Source organism: Rosa chinensis, chromosome 2 (genome assembly GCF_002994745.2).
Source record: "Rosa chinensis cultivar Old Blush chromosome 2, RchiOBHm-V2, whole genome shotgun sequence".
NCBI lineage: Eukaryota > Viridiplantae > Streptophyta > Magnoliopsida > Rosales > Rosaceae > Rosa > Rosa chinensis.
This window is the reverse complement of record NC_037089.1, coordinates 47844143-47858358: the sequence shown is the minus strand read 5'-3', so window position 1 is coordinate 47858358 and position 14216 is coordinate 47844143. Positions and strand designations below refer to the sequence as shown.

The window sequence follows — 14216 nt, the reverse complement described above, 5'->3', positions numbered from 1 at the left end:
TCCGAGATTATAGCATTTAACTGCATTGATTCTCTTATTGATGGCGTTGAAAGTGACTCAACTGCTTATCGCGCGGTGCGAGGTTGGCCCTATAACTACCGGTATCCAGAGAAAATAGATAACCAAACCACCATGTCTTTCCCAAAGGTAACCTCGCAAGACCTGTTGCTCTTTCTTCAGTTTCTAAAATCTTCCCTCCATGATTTCACCCTTAGCCACAAATTCCTAGGCTTCATGGCTTAATCTCAAGACCTGGGTAGGCCTCATGGCCTAATCTCAGGTCCGGCGGTATGTCTTTGGTTTCTGAAAATCTGGATGAACTTACCAGTCTCAGTTAAACCGAAGAACATGCCGCGCTCCTAACGCGGCAGAACAACATTCTGAGGAGTCCAACTTTTCAGACTGCCTGCGAGGAGTGAGTGGAGGAAGGGCGGAAGGCCACTCTGAGGTCTACTGTTCTGCCTCCGCGGTCTACTTCTAGGGCCTGGGTATGAGACTTCTGTTTTTCCCCAGGAGGTAGATGTGGTTGTGAGTCGCGCTCGCTCCGGACCCCAACTCCTGCCTGGAGGAAAGGCCCAAGGAAGGGGTATGAAGGGTTATTCCTTTCCCTCTTCCTCCTGTACCGATGACAGCAGTGGCGACTCAGATCGGAGGAGGATCTGAGTGAAGAGAGGAAGAATGCTCTGAGGTGGTAGCGCCCAGATCCTCCTCCCCGCAACCAGATCCAGTCACTTTTAAACTTTACGTTCCTGTCAGAACCACCTTTGTAATTGCATGTGAAATTGTATTGCTCTATTCTGTTGTATGCTTCTGGCCGCAAAGCCACTTTATGAATGAAATTCTTGCTTTAAACAGAAATCTGCAAAAATTTTGTTAGTGTAAAACAAAGCCTCTTGTATAGGCTCTCACATCTATTCTTCACACACTTTGTCAAGACATGCAATTTGAAAAGTTGAAAAAAGTAACTGGGATAACTTGGAATATGAGTACAAACAAAGCCTCTTGTATAGGCTGTTACATAATAGAGCCTCAAGAAGGCCTAACTAGATATGGAGTTGCCCCCCAATGTTCATCGGGGAAGCAGAGACAAAAACTATAGGCCACAGAGAAAAGGCCGAATAATCATAGAGAAATTATGTGAGCCGATGAAGATTAAGGTTGCCCCCCCAGCCTGGGCAAGAACAGGATCAGGTGGATCTTCGAACTCCCAGACACTTGGGTAATATTTCTTCAGGAAATGGTCGTTGATGGGGTTGCGATGGATGTCGCCATTGATATCTCGGAGGTGAAAAGGCCCGCGCTCCAAGATGAGGCATCCATTTACCGCGACCGGTTAATTTTTCACCCAGGGGTAAGATGGCCTTCCAAACGAGGTCGCCTTCTTTGTAACTACGACCACGTGTCCTCTTATCATAGGCGTGTGCGATACGCTGTTTTTCCATCACCAAATTGTCCAAAGCCACCAAGCGCTGCTTGCTTAAATCTTCGTGCTCCTGCCACATTACTTGAACGTAATCCTCACCAATCAAATGATGCTGTTCTTGCACGCAGAGGGAATGGACATTAATTTCTAACGGTAATACAGCGTCATGACCGAACATCAGTGTGTACGGCGTTGTTGCTGTGAGATTCCGTTTAGAAGTGCGATAGGCCCAAAGTGTCTCATATAAAGTGTCATGCCATTGTCGAGGGTTCTCTACCAACATCTTCTTTAGTAAGGTGATGATGGTCTTGTTGCTGGCTTCCGCTTGACCATTAGATTGAGCATAATACGGAGTGCTATGGATGAATTGAATACCAAAATCATTGACCAGTTCCTCGACCGGGCCTCCCATGAATGCTGCCCCCCTGTCCGAGACCAGCACCTCTGGGATACCAAACTTGCAGAGAATGTTACGGAAAATGAACTAGTGAATGGTGGCACCGGAAGCTTCTTTCAAAGGCTCTGCCTCGACCCATTTAGTGAAGTAGTCAGTGGCGACGATGATAAACTTGTGCTGAAGGGAAGAATGAGGATGGATCATCCCACTCAAGTCTAGTGCCCAGCCTCGCGCAGGCTAAGGTTTAATGATAGGCTGCATAGGAATGTTAGGAACATGCTAGACTGGACCATGCGCTTGACAGTCCTCACAACCTTTGGCGAATACGATACAATCCTTTAAAATGCTGGGCCAATAATAACCATGACGTCGCAGAAGCCAGCGCATCTTAGGTCCCGCTTGATGGGCCTCACATATCCCCGTGTGGACTTCGCGCATCAAACGTTTAGCTTCACGGCCATAGACACATCGAAAGTGTATACCATCCTCCCCACGTCGTCGCAACTCGTCACCTCTAAGGAAGTAATTTAGCGCGAGGAAACGAATCCTCCTGTCAGCTCTGGGGTCTGGCTGTTTGAGGTACTCAATCAACGGGATTTGCCAATCCACCTCAATAGGGTCTAGCACCGCGACTACGGGATAGTCTGGTGGATCAGGTCGTGCAAGCCATGAGGGTAATGTGCGACGCTCAACTTTCAAAATGCGCTCGCGCACTCCATATTTCAATGTAATGCCTGTGGCCAACTGAGCGAGCTCATTGCTGCAAAGTTACACTCGCGTGGTATATGTTCCAGATCGACATCGGTAAATTGGTCTAGAAGCTCAATGGCGCGATTCAAGTATGGTACGAGCAACCAACTCGCACAGCGATATTTTTCCTGGAGCTGGTTTATAACGAGCTGAGAATCGCCGAGAATCTGAACGTCCTGTACGCCCATTTCCAGTAAGACTAAAAGTCCAATGATAAGAGCTTCATATTCAGCCTGATTATTAGTACATTGGAATTCTAGCTGGAATGAATAAGAGAAGCGGTCACCGGCTGGGTTTTCCAAAACAATCCCTGCCCCAGCCAGTGTGTCAGTTCTTGAGCCATCAAAGAATAATACCCAAGGCTGCAGAGAGACCGTAGCTTGGTACCAAATCGCGTACTCAGGGATGCACGCCAAATCTGGTCAAGTTGTAGTGGTGGAGGCTATCTCTAACTCCTTCAGCGTGGGTATCTCTAATGTAGAATGATGGGCGAGAAAGTTTGCTATGGCCTGCCCCTTGACAGCTTTCTGAGGTACATATTGGAGCGAAAACTCTGAGAGAGCTAATACCCATTTGCCAATGCGGCCTCTAAAAATAGGTCGTGATAACATGTATTTGACAAGGTCGGTTTGCGCGATGATGCAAGTAGTAAAGGATAGCATGTAGTGTCGCAACTTACATGCTGAAAATTATAGAGTTAGGCACAGCTTCTCCATAGGGGTGTACCTTGTCTCGCAGTCTGTCAATGTGCGGCTGAGATAAAATATAGCACGCTTGACACCTCCCTCATCATCCTGCGCGAGCAGGCTGCCAATGGAAGCCTCAGCTGCTGAAATATATAGCTTCAATGGGATCCCGGCTCTGGGTGGAACCAGGACTGGTGGGCTTGCCAAATAGGCCTTGATACTGTCGAAAGCCTCTTGATGTTTAGATTCCCACACAAACTCATTCTGCCCTTGTAACCTCAGCAAGGGTGAGAACGGTTGGATCTTTCCTGCAGCGTTAGAGATAAAACGTCTTAGGAAATTAATTTTACCCAACAGACACTGTAACTCCTTTTTCGTCCGCAGGGGAGATGCGTTAATGACTGCGCTTGCCTTGTCTTCGGGGACCTCAATTCCTCGTTGATGAACTACAAACCCCAGAAAGTCTCCTGCCTGGACCCCAAACACACATTTGGCCAGGTTCATCTTGAGTCTATGTCTGCGCCTGCGCTCAAATGCTTTCCTGAGATCCTCGATGTGGTCCCCCTTCTTCTGAGACTTGACGACTACGTTATCGATGTACACCTCTAAAACCTTTCCCAGTATGTCGTGGAAGATCAAGTTCATGGCTTTTTGATATGTCGCACCAGCATTCTTTAGTCCAAACGGCATGACCACATATTCGAAAACTCCTGCGAAGCCAGGGCAGCGGAAAGCGGTCTTGTGTCTGTCTTCTTCAACGACCGGGATCTGGTAATATCCTGCAGTGCCATCCATGAAGGACAATAACTCATGTCCTGCCACAGCATCTACCAACATATCCGTGGCCGGCATGGGGTAAACGTCCTTAGGTGTAGCGAGATTCAAGTCCCTATAATCAACGCAGACTCTCATCTTACCATTCTTTTTCCGGACAGGCACTATATTAGATAGCCACTGATTATACTTGGCGACTCTTATAATACCTGACTTGTGCATTTTTCTACCTCCTCCTTTACGAGGATCTGGGTCTCCGAATTCATTCGTCGAGGTTCCTGCTTGACGGGCCTCTTGTCAGGAAGAGTTGGTAATTGATGACACACCAGATCTGGTGACAGGCCGGGCATGTCTTCATATTTCTCTGCGAAGCAGTCTTTAAACTTTAATAGTAATTCAGTGAGCCTCTATTTCTCGCTAGGCTCTAGGTAAGCGCTGATAGATACCTCCATGGGTTCGTCTACTGTGCCCAGATTAACCTTCTCAGTAGGGTCTCTAACTTTAGGAGGTGTATCGTCCAGCGCGGCCGGGGCAAGTTGAATAGTGACTTCATCTTCGTCCTCCGGGTCAGAAAGTTCTTCATTAACGACCTCTAAGGTCGCGATGCGATCATAAGCCTCTTTTTCCACCATGTATGATGACAGTCGTTCATGTATTGAGTGGAAGGCCTCTATCCCTTCCTCCGAGAGGTTGTAATCCATTAATCGGTTAAAGGTTTGGGCACAGCGTGGCCAGGCCTTTCCAAGCCTTCTTTTGCGAGAGTGAGCCCCCACTGTGCCAGTTCAGAGGCTGTCACCCCTGTGGGGCGGCCCTTATCATCGATGCCACTAACCTGCAATGGAGTGATAGGCTCTAAATAGTATCTGGCATCTACATAATTTGCGGAGACCGGGAATGGACGGGGATCTGCTTTGACCACCTCCACCGTATCTGTCTCCCTATTCCACATAACTAGCTCTTGATGAAGTGTCGAGGGTACACAATAACTCCTGTGGATCCAGTCTCTGCCTAAAATGGCACTGTAGGCCGCATAGCAATCCGTCACGAAGAAGGCATAAACCCCTTCTGCTGGTCCGACCTTAATACGCAAGAACAATAATCCTAAGGTTTTTGTTACAGTGCCCGTGAAATTTTTGAGTGCAAGAGACGTGGACTGGATTTTCTCTCGCTTAATCCCAAGCAAGTGCATGGTCCTAGTAGTGATGACATTAACGGCCGCTCTGGTGTCAATCATGATTTTGCTAACTTTGATACCGCCAATGTCTGCCGTAATGTATAGCGGTCGCATGTGCTGGACCATGGCTGGCGTTGGCTTGGAGAAGTTCATGAGTGACCCCTTGTTTGGAACCTCTTCTGGTTCGGGCGAGACCCTGTCTTCTACAGGTGTCGCGGCTGCTGAAGTAACCTGCAATGGTTGCAGACTTTCTTCTTCTGTCCCCACGTAATCCTGAGCAGCGACTGGCAATGCATATCTCGCGGGGAGTACATAAACCATGTTGCAAGAAATGTCAGCTGTCTCAGTCCCCTCCATGTCATTGTCCAATTCGAGCTTGGGCTCCTCGACCGGGATATCAGTTTGGAATTGCTTAGCCAAGCGATCTACCAACGAACCTTCCGTTAGGCCTTTTACCTCGCAATTTTCAAGCTCTGGTGACTCAAGTTCCTGTTCCACAACGACCGGCTTAGGGTTCTCCGTTTCCATGTGCTCCTCTGAAGCAGAGATGACCACACTTTGGATTTTCTTGGGTCCCCACTGCAAGGTGTCACTAGCCCTGTCCTTGCCCCCCAGCCTATCGAAGACTGAAGCCTTGACCACTGGTGCCTCATGGAAAAGCCTGGGCCTGATATGCGGGCGCCGAGTTGGCAAGTTCCCCGTTCGAGCAAGAGGTGGTGAGCGCTCCCTAGTAATACTGGGCTTTGAAACCCATGTTAGTGAATCTGTATGTTTGTTAAAACCACGGGGAGGTCTCAATGGTTTAGCGGCCAGCGCTTCCATCTCTTTCTGGTATTGCTCGGGCGACTTGACTAACTGGGAAGGCTTGATCAGGCCCTGATCTAAAGCCTTAAGAGCGCGCTTGGCCTCGCCAAACCTGCGCTGTAACTTCCTTTTCCTGGACGAGCTAATCTCCACTGTGTTCCCCTTTTCCCTGGTGTACCATCTGCCCTCCTTGATAGGGTTAGCTAAAGCAGGTGGTATATAGGGCTTGGTCAGAATATCTTTGCGGTCGTCCCTGGTCTTTTCTTGTTTCAGATCGCCTGCAGCTACTTTTAGCTTCATGAATAAGTTGGAATCTCTGGGGGATGGTGGTGATACCGTCTTCTCCCGTTCTCTTGAACTGGAAGGCTGATAGTTCCGCGACGACGAGGCCCACTTGATTGGTGGTAGGGAGCCAAAGTGAAATGTCTGTTCGACTTCCTCGTGCGGTATTTGGATACCGCATTCCTCTTTACATCGCGAGCACAGAATCACGGGTGAGGCCTGGTTGGTTGACCCAGTTCTATCCTTGGCTGGTGCTTCATCCGCGATGGACCTATCACTCTGCTTGCTCGGGACCAAATCCAGAATTGGTTTCCGTCGCTGCTGTTTGTTCCAATCCACATTGACCATATTGATCCCGGTGTCAGGGAAGGGATCCACGTCAACTAGTGCTGCCGCTGTGACTGGAGCCTCTACCTGCAAACTACCGTTATTAAGCCATACCTGAATTTGGTCTTTGAGCTTTACAAAGTCCGCGGTATTGTGGTTCCACAGATTATGGAACTTGCAGTACTTCTTTCCCTTCAACTGTTCTGGTCGCGGAAAAGGCCCAAAATCGGTCTTCACCATCTTCGCCACGATCATCTCGTCGAGGATCTCTTGAGCTTTATTGGCGTCATAAGTATATGTTGCGAATTCCGGTTTGGTGAAGGCCATCGATTTGAGCTTAACAGGCTCCTTGGAAATTTTCAACTGCTTCAAGGACGGGTTCTTCTTCCCGGTTAGCTCGTAAGCTGCTATATCATTATCCTCGTCCTCTTCGCCGTCCTGGGCTGCTTCTCCAGTGTTGTGATGGTAATAAGGGTCATAAGTGGCCGGCTGGTAGCTCAGGGCTACTACAGTACGATATTTACCTGGCACGTACGTTCCTCTGGAGGCATTTTTCCTCGCGTCTGTTTCTCTAAGAAGATGCTCGAAACTGCCCACCTCCGTGATGAGTTTTCCCATCGACTGAATCATGCTGCCATGCTGCTTCTTCCGTTGTCGAGGTTCCAAACCTTTGACCGCCAATTTGACTAACTCCTTCTCGGGCAGGATGACATTCAGTTTGGCTTTCTGGATTTGAAAGCGCTGAAGATAGGCGACTCCTGATTCTGTAGGCTGCTGAGCCATCTGAGTGAGAGAGGCTAGGTCTACCTCAGGCTCAATAGTCCCAAACGTCTCACGGAAAAGTAGTTCCATTGCCGGCCAATTCGCCACTGTCCCTGGTCTGAGTTTAAAGAACCATCTGAAGGCAGCGCCCGACAGCGAAGTGCCAAAGATCCTGCACTTGAGGACATCATCATTCTGGTATTGGCCACATTGTACCCTAAACCTGGTCAGATGTGTCGCCGCATCTTCAGTGTCCTCCCCTGAAAAAGTAGAGAAAATAATGTTCTTGTAGCCTCGGGGAAAAGGTACGAGCATGATGTGTGGCGGGAATGGTCCCTCATAAACCCCATCCGGCTGGGCTCTAGGGTTTGCCAATCTGATCATCTCCTCTACCTCATCACGTCTCACATAATCTGGGCGCGGAGGCGGAGGAGGTACCACCGCATTTCCGTGAGTAGTTTGCCCAGGGGCTGCCTGGTTCACCATTGTTGATCCTTCCCCGACATGCCACTACACCAAAAACTGCATCACACAACACTAATCACACAACGGAATAGAAATCATCCGTTATGTGTTTAAGTAAACTCGATTGTACAACGGTATTAGTGATGTTCTGTTGTGTGAATATCAATAAAGTGATAACTTTTTTATCAAAACTACATTGCACAACGGAATTAAGTATTGTCCGTCGTCTGAGTCTTAAAAAATTTAGCGGCAGATTTCCCTCCACTTTGGAGTCTGGGTTGCCTCTTGGAACACTGAAATTTGGGGTACTAGGTACAACGGATTTCACTATTTCCGTTGTATGATTGAAAAACTGAGCACCAAAGTTTGAGGAAACTTGCTTGAATGTCTTCCCCTAGATAGCCTTAGTGAAAGCTGTAGAAATTATACAACAGAATTAAGATTTTCTGTTGTGTGAACTCGGAACTGGGCGGCAACATTTTAAGCTAAAATGTTTTAGGCGCCGTGTTTCCCTCCATGATTTCACATTTTGATTTTTAGTGCAACACTCAGACAACAGTTGGGTGAGGCTTCTGTTGTGTGAGTAACGTTGACAATTTTATTCTAGGTTTAATTGCCATGCCACATTGTGGTGCAAAGAAAACAAAGAGAGAAGGAAAACAAAACCTAGCATGACATACAAAGACTCTCAACTCTCTCTCTCTCTCGAACAGCCTCCCCGAAATGCCTCTCTTTCTCTTTCATGAAACCTCGATCTCTTTCATGAAGCTTTTTGTCCTCCGTGAAAGCTCTCTGTCTCATGAAACCTCTCTCGGCCCTCTATCCCTAGTTTCCAATTCCACACTTAATTTCAACCCTCTAAATCCCTAAATCCTCCACCTTTACAGGAAGCCAACTATGATGGCCTTGATTCTCAAGCCGTCCAATGGGGTGAGATGGGAAGACGATGGCAATGAGCAGTAGCGGAGGCGGCGTTTCGATGGCGTTTCGGGATAGGCAGAGGGCTCGCTTAAACAGTGTTTTGAGAGCTTTCTCTTCGGGAAATTGGGATTCGAATTTGTGCTCGCTCTTCACTTCTCCAAACTGCCTTCAACTCCATCTACCTAATGGATAATTGAAGCTCCGCTTTCGGTTACCCTCCTCTCTCTCTCTCTCTCTCTCTCTCTCTCTCTCTCTCTCTCTCTCTCTCTCTCTCTCTCTCTCTCTCTCTCTCTCTCTCTCTCTCTCTCTCTCTCTATGTCTAAAGATCTAAATCAATTCAAGGCTTCACAATCTAGTAAGGTCCCTATCTCTAACAAATTTGCTGATTTCGGTTTATTCCCTTTCAAAATCAGTTATTCCATAGTAATTCCTCTCCTTTTCTCCTTGCTGACGACGACCTGAAACAAAACAAACCCAATGAGATAAAGGCGGTTCCTATTGCCAATGGCTTCTTCAACTCTCCGGCCACTAGCAGTAATTATTCCTCATTTCAAGTCTCTGTTCAGTTGGTTTCCTTGATGCTTGACAACGAGAGCTCCCATTCAATCATTTTAGGGGCACTCGTGGGCTTCAAAGATTAAGAGATTATAGTTCAATTTTCAGAGAGCTCTTAGATTACCCAGTTCTTGGTGAGTCTCAAATTCATATCTTTCTGCTATTCTGCTTGTAAAGATTTCATCTTTTCATGTTTTTAGAGAAATTGGGAGCTGGGTTTGTTTATTGTTATGCAATTTCTGTGGTGGGTTAGTGATTTGTCAAGTCTTAGGATTAGCTTCAAGATCACACCTTTAATGCTTTTCATGCTTATGAGTTTTCATGGTAGTTACTGATTAGACTGTTTTGGATAGGAAAGAAGAGTTGTGCCAAAGAAGAGGCCCTGATTTTTCAAAACTGTGTTGTGTGAGCTTGAGATGTCTGCATCAATGTGCTAGTAGTGATTGCTGTCAATTGTTGTGAAACATGGCTGCAGAGAGAGTTCCGAGGCCCAAAGTCGAAAATTTGCGGAGGAAGGTGGCAATTGAGTTTGGTGAGCCTGGAACTAGTGATATGAAGGTGATTTTACTTGGGAAGCAGGGATTTTGTGTGAAGTTGAGTGTTCACAAGAATGTTCTAGTGGAAGACAAAGAACTTTTGGGTGGTAACCATATATTATTAGTATGTTGCTGATCTGATGGTAAACCAATCGCTGCCAGGGTTGAAGATGGAACAGTTCCATTTCATGATGTTGAAGTGAGTAGCGGTAATTTTTTAGTTTGCAGAGAATCCATTGAAAATAGCCGACGAAGCCAATAGAGCTGTAAGCCCCTCTTTTATCTTTCTCTCTTGATTTTCCAATTTCTTTACTTGCTTGCTATCTACCATAATCAATTTTTTTACCGGAGTTCATGGAGATTCAAGGTCACATGATCAATCTGTTTTCTGTAGAGAATTGGTAGGCTATCTTGGTTGCTACATATGCAGCTCAATCACAGGCAGCCACAAAAGAGCTCACCTCTAAGGTACTTCACTATCAAATGCCTTGATATTTTGTTATATTTATGTATTCATCTTACATTGTATATCAATTCATTCGAAAAGCTTAAGGCAGCATATAAAATTTTTCATCATTAAAATTAAAACCAAGTGCCTGCTTGGTAACATTAGCAATCATTTCAAATTAAGGATAGAGAAGGAAGATGAGAGCATGGAAACCAAAGATGTCAGAGAAGGAGAAAAAGATGTGCATAGACTGATTTATAAAAATCGCAATAAACTAATAACAGTTCTAATAGTTTTATCCCATCTCATCTATGTTTCCTCTGTCACATATTTCCAAGGAATGGACTACTTTGTTTATTCTCTCCTCTGTTGTGTTTCTATTTCCCTAATCTTTTTCTGTTGGGCTGCATTCTGATTAGATGGTGGTGCTTTGCAGGGAAGGAAAATAAAATGCAAGATACTAACTCTCATGGAAGAGAAACAATTCACTTTTAATTAACCACGCTTAGAGGTAATCTATCCTTTCAAATTAAAGCTTTATAATGCTTTAAACCTTTTGAGTACTCTTAAATCAAAAGTTAATTAAGAAAGAATTATACTGGTAGCTTTTAAAGTAATATTTATTATGAGTCATATCAATATGATCAAAAGAATCCCTACTGCAGGGTCTGTTGACAGAATATCAGAAGAGATCAGAGACGAGAACTTCTCCCTCTTGCCACCTGTCCTGTCTTTCAAAATCAAGTAATAACTACATTCCTTTGTCTTTCATATTTATGTCATTGTTATGGTTAATAATGGAATGTGCAATACCTTATATGAATTATATAAGAAGGTGTAGTGCTTCTTTTTAGATGGCTGCATTAATCTTAGTCATATCATGACTATGCATTCTATGTTTTCAACTTCTATATATTGGTTTTGAAAAATATAAGGTAGCATCTGAAATTAGGGTAGTGGTTTTTTAAACGTCTTCATTCTGTTTTGTTTATTATGTCTTTGTCCTGTCTCCATTAGTTCTGTAACAATTAGAGATTGCATGTAAGTAAGCTTACATCTTACTGATCAGTATAAATATGCTTATCTTCTTATAAATTTTTATTATCTGCTATAACGTTTATTTGCATTTGGAGTCTTAAGTTATACAAAAGATAGTGTAATCAAAATACTTTGTGATGGGCTTGATCAAACAAACAGATGCTTGGAGAGAATCACTATAAGCCTGACTGATGATAATAAATTTAAAAAAATTGGAGTAGGGGAGAATCATCAAGATGATTCTACCCTCTTCCTATTTTACATTATATACATGACATGCACTGTCGATTCCTTGCATCCTTTTGAAGAATCAGTTCTAGCTGTACGACTACCGTTGTTTGATACCTCCTGGATGCACTTGGAAATTTTAGTTCAATTGCAGCTCTAGGCATTGAATTTTCCTTTGATGATTAGCCCTCTGGTTTAAGTTTTGATAGAGAACTCTTTATAACCTGAAATTTCTTTTAGTTCTAATATTGCTATCTCAAGAACTATATTGTTTCTCTGTTTATCTTCAAACTTACCATTACTTGCTACAATTAAACTATATGTTCTTATTCATTTCTACTGCATTCTTACTTTGTCTTGACTAATTAGATGAACCTCTGTGAGGAGTTGAAAGCAGTAACGGATGTGGAGTCAAAACCGACCAATGCAGCGACCAAGGAACCAGCCAAAAATGTGAAGTCGTAACTGTAATTAGAGACAAGTTTTTTGCCAAGCTAAGTCTAATCATATGTAATATGTACATATGCGCCTGCCTGGGTAGCATTTTTGGAATCTGGCTAATGTACCCAATTTTAGAACTTGTAAAATAATGTATAGTTGTATATGCAATTTTCAAATCTGACTAAAGTAACAGATTTTGGATCATGTAAAACAATGTCTAATGTATGTGTATAACACATTTATATAATGTGCCTAATGTTTGTAAATTCAAGACTGTCGAATTGAATAATGTCAATAATATACCCGCAACATCGCGCGGGTAGTGTTGCTAGTCCATTCAAAATTTGGGTATTCACACAACGCAATTATATATATCACACAATGGATTTTAATAAATTACGTTGTCTAGTTTTAAGCTCATACAACATAAAATACTATAACACAGTTGTCTTACTTTAAATCACACAACAGTTAAATTACAAAACCGTTGTATGAAAATCTCAACCCACAACGGCAAAAAAGCAAATTATGTTGTGTGAACTGCTACGCACAAGTGCTGCGCATGGATGAGTCCGGCATCTGTCGAGTTCTGGGACAACGGTGTTAAGGAATATACGTCGACGGACTTTATATCATACAACGGTGAATTCACCGTCGTCTGATTTTTCATCAGACAACATCGAGATAGACGACGGTGAGTCTCCAAATCACACAACGTTTTTTCACCGTCGTGTGATGCAGTTTTTGGTGTAGTGTGCACAATGCGGGTAGTATCTTGTTGCTAGAGAGTTACTGCAGGCGTAACCTCTCCCTTCGACAGAGCTATTATCTTGATCGGGGCGCCAGTCTGGTCGAGCGCATAATAACTCCCCGACAATTCTTGATATACCATCTCTGCTCCGTCGCTGTCGTACTGGACGAAAGTCACAGGTTCCGACGCAGTTCCTGCGCCCTTCGAGACTTGGTGCTTCTTGGTGGCATGTCCGCTTGATGAAGCAGTCTTTTCCTTGCTGCCACTAATAACCAGGGCTTGTTCTTTGTTCTTCGACGGAGCAGTAGCAACAGTAGCTGAGGAAGAAACAGCATTTTGGTTAGTCTTCTCGCGCTGATTTGGCGGCACATACCTGCCTGAACCGGATGGCTGGCTAAGAGAGCCAAGGATAGCGTTAGGATCCCCTAAGGCTTTGTTCAGTACATCTCTCGCTTGGTTCAATTCTGCTCTCTGCATAGCCACCTCAGTTGCCAGGTTGGCCCCGTCCTTGCTAAGATCTGCTATATTCGACGCGGTCTGCTTGGTATGATCCGCTATAGCGTCTGATAGGAGCATTTTAATGCGACGTTTTAACTGCATTTCCCTACATTTCTTGCGTTATTTCCTTATTAAAACCCTGTTTAGGAAAGTTTCCATTCTTTGATTGGGAAAGTTCCTATTTGTAGAAAGTTTATATTTTTGTAGTTTCTATTTATCATTTTTAGTAAGTTTCCATTTTCAGTTTAGGAAAGTTGTCATTTTTCAGTTTAGGAAAGTTTCTATTTTTCTTATTAGTTTCTATTTTCAGGACCTCCGAGCTAAAAAGTGGAAATGAACTCATAAATGGAAAGAGGAGCTTGCGAACACCAAGGGGAGCAAAGATGAAGGTACATTGGAGTAGATGAAGGTGAAATGTACTAAAAGATTAATTTTACACATATTCCTACTCCGGCTAGGAGAAACCAAGCCAAGCAAAGAAGAAGGAGAGGCCGCCTGACCAAATGAACTTCAAATGAGCTGAAACCTTCCAGATCCATTCTAGACACCCAAAGGATCATTTCTTATGAAGAGTGCCAGAGTAAAATATGAGTGGAAGGACTTCAAACAATCAACCCAATTTTCTACAGAAGCAAAACCGGAAAACTGGACCTGTAAGAGGTCCAGCAGCATTTCCGGCCCAACCACATGGATTGAAGCTCTGAAAATTTGTCAGGATGATCTACACTCATAGAGGAACATTTGATATGAAGAAATCGGAGGCCCAATATGAAGTTTTGATGGAGAAATAATTGAAGGAATAAAGGGGCAGAAACTGACCTGAAAACAGCTCAACACCACATATTCATGTTTCCCACCCACATGAAGAAAGCTAGATGCTTTTCTCTTTTTCCTTGGATATATTTTTTCTACAATCTCTTTAATAGATCATCATCACTTCCATGTTGCTGCACCTT

The 14216-nt window shown here is 44.3% G+C and overlaps 2 long non-coding RNA genes across 2 annotated transcripts; both read left to right on the top strand.

The window, feature by feature from the left end:
* Nucleotides 1-9037: 9037 nt before the first annotated feature.
* LOC112185856 lies at nucleotides 9038-10592 on the top strand. Its single transcript, XR_005807476.1, has 3 exons — nucleotides 9038-9454; nucleotides 9674-10122; nucleotides 10251-10592. It is a non-coding gene; the product is annotated as an uncharacterized LOC112185856 (long non-coding RNA).
* A 129-nt stretch (nucleotides 10593-10721) lies between these two features.
* Nucleotides 10722-12340, top strand: LOC121048893. The gene is made up of 3 exons (XR_002930495.2): nucleotides 10722-10815; nucleotides 10970-11048; nucleotides 11940-12340. It is a non-coding gene; the product is annotated as an uncharacterized LOC121048893 (long non-coding RNA).
* Nucleotides 12341-14216: the final 1876 nt, after the last annotated feature.